The sequence below is a fragment of the Mandrillus leucophaeus genome, unplaced genomic scaffold (assembly GCF_000951045.1).
Source record: "Mandrillus leucophaeus isolate KB7577 unplaced genomic scaffold, Mleu.le_1.0 Scaffold170, whole genome shotgun sequence".
Taxonomy (NCBI): domain Eukaryota; kingdom Metazoa; phylum Chordata; class Mammalia; order Primates; family Cercopithecidae; genus Mandrillus; species Mandrillus leucophaeus.
In genome coordinates, this window is record NW_012101699.1 from 2,328,069 (window position 1) to 2,331,242 (window position 3,174).

A 3,174-nucleotide genomic window follows, 5' to 3' on the forward strand; every position below is an offset into this window, starting at 1 on the left:
GAGATCGAGACCATCCTGGCTAACACGGTGAAACCCCGTCTCTACTAAAATACAAAAAAAATTAGCCGGGCGAGGTGGCGGGCGCCTGTACTCCCAGCTACTCGGGAGGCTAAGGCAGGAAAATGGCGTGAACCCGGGAGGCGGGGCTTGCAGTGAGCTGAGATCCGGCCACTGCACTCCAGCCAGCCTGGGCAACAGAGCCAGACTCCGTCTCAAAAATAAATAAATAAATAAATAAATAAATAAAGATCAAGACTTTGAGAACTCTAGCATTAGGAAGTCATAATTAAGGGGAGAAAGAGTGATCAGTGAGGTAGGAGAGATGTAGGGAGACCCCCTGAAACTATTGCTATGGAATAAAAGATGAAATGCTCCTGATTATTGTAAATACAAAGCTGCATGCAGGATTGTGTAAAGACAATGCCAGGCTGGAATGCCAGAATCAACCAACAGCACGTGATGTGCTTCCCCCTGCAGAGAGCCTATGAACGGACGTGCAGTCAGAGAGGTTTCACATCACCAAGATTCCTATCCCAGAAAAGCAGATGTTCATAGTTCTGGGAATGGAACACGACCCTCATGGAGAGCCTATACATGGATGCATGGGGGGGGCGGCTGTCCATATGGATAAGATAGGGATATAAACGCCCTCATCTTGCCGCGGCTCTTCTAGGCCTCTTTAGGGTTAAAGCGTACTCCCTTCTGAGAATGTCTGGTCTAACCAGTTGTCTGGCTTCACATCCTGTTTCTGTAGATTGTTTGTACCCAGCTCTTGCTGCAACTGTTACATCTGATTAATATCTTGCTAATCACAGGTTATGGAAACACTGTGTTCCTGTTTTAAGGCTCTGTCAGAAATTACTGATGGACACACTACATTGTAAATTCTTATCTCTGTGTACTGTACTTCTGCGTACAGATGTTATGTTAAAGAATTACTTCATCCCCATGGGACCACCTCACCTCCTAATCAAATGACCCTAAATCCCTCATTAACCTACCCCCGCCCTCACTAAACTTAATAATAAATGCTGGTATATCCAGTGCATTGGCGGCATCACGGGACCAGAAGGCAGTGACCCCCCTGGACCCAGGCTTCACTATCTTGTGTGTGTCTATTATTTCTCGTCCTGCCGATCCATCTGGGAACAAAGAGAGAGCCCCACTGTATTGCGGGCTGCTGGCCAGATCCCACAACAGAGAGGAATCAGTAGGGTGTGATGATTGGAAGGCAAGTGCAGGAGTGTTTCAAAGGGAGGGAGAGATCATCCGTGCCACATGCTATGGAAGGATCAACTCAGACGAGGACTGAGAATTCACCATGGATTTAGCAACATGGAAGCAACTGGTGTTTTAGATTAAAACTCTTGGGGACAAGGATCAGAAGTTTGATTTGAGGCCGGGCCCTGTAATCCCAGCACTTTGGGAGGCCGAGACGGGCGGATCACGAGGTCAGGAGATCGAGACCATCCTGGCTAACACGGTGAAACCCCGTCTCTACTAAAAAATACAAAAAACTAGCCAGGCGAGGTGGCGGCGCCTGTAGTCCCAGCTACTCGGGAGGCCGAGGCAGGAGAACGGCGTGAACCCGGGAGGCGGAGCTTGCAGTGAGCTGAGATCCGGCCACAGCACTCCAGCCTGGGCGGCAGTAGTTAATGAGAAAAGTGGGTAAACTGAGGCTATTTTTTTAAAAAAAGATGGGAGTTAATGTTTGTATAATGAGGTGGAAGAATCCAGTGGGAAGGGAAAGAGTGATGATACAGAAGAGAGGAGACAGTGGCTGAGACAGTATCATAGAGTAAGCTAGAAAAACGAGGCCAATGAGGACTCAGAAACCTGCCTTTTTACACGTTCCACAGATGTTTTTATGTACCAGCATTTTGGAACTACCTGTAAACCAAAAACAAAATTCTAAGGCCCCCCAGCCATCTTAAGACCCTCAGCCAGGGCTCTTAAAATGTAACCCCAGAGACTGGTTCAGGCCATCATGGGGAGTGGGAGTCAGACATGCCTCATTACACCTCTCCAGCATTAACATCAACACAGACATTAAATACGATAAGAAATATTTTGCAATCTATTCTCTCTGAAGGCTGCTACCTGAAAGCTTCATCTGCATGGTAAAACTTTGGTCTCCACAACCTCTCATCTTAACCCAGACATTTCTTTCTGTTTGATTCCAGGTCTTTAGACAAACTCAACCAATTGTCAACCTCCACCTCCTAGATTCAAGTGATTCTCCTGCCTCAGCCTCCAGAGTAGGTGGGATTACAGGCTCCTGCTACCACCCTTGGCTAATTTTTTGTGTTTTTTTAGGAGAGAAGGGGTTTCACTATGTTGGCCAGGCTGTTCTCAAACTCCTGACCTCGTGATCTGCTTGCCTCGGCCTCCCAAAGTGCTGGGATTACAGGCGTGAGCCACCACGCCCAGCCTATCCCAGGAATTTAAATATTTATTTACTCCAACCATTTTCTTACATTTCTAATTATCTTATAAATACACCTACGGATTCCATATATTTATTTTTTATTGTATAGAAAAGTGCAATTTATCTTCTGAAAACAAATACTGCTAGTACCAGCAAAATGTGGAGGATGCAGAGATGTACTGCCTGGCTCCTCCTTGGAGAGGACTTGCTGTCCAGTTGTGGGAGTTTGTTTAGGGCCTGGCTGGCTGCTGCAGGGTATGCCTGAGTCAAAGAGAGCACCCCCAGCGTTCAGGGCCTTCCCTGGGGAGCCCCCTCAGGTGCCTGAGGCCTGGGTATAAAGATCTGGCCACCTCTTCTTGGCCCAGCCAACTCTGAGGGGGCAATGCTTGTTCTGGACTCCTGGCTGGCTGACTGAGGTTTGGCTGAGCCTGCATCCCGTTTTGATGACCTCTGCCCAAGCCTGTTTCTGCTTGCTTTTTTCGTAGGTTTATACCTGCTAGGTCCCTTGTACACCTCGGGCCCTCCACTACCTGCTCTGGATCACCTGGCCTGTGACAGAGAGTGCACTTATTGTTTCAAACCCTCATTTTACTTAATTTACGAATATTTTGTAAAGCCATTTCAATGACAAAATAGTCGTTTTACTACTTGAATATGGATCTTATTAATGTGTTTAAACAGTTGCATATTTTCTGAATTTTGCTATGATAACAGATGTTTCTGTTTAATTCTTTAACTTACTGCTC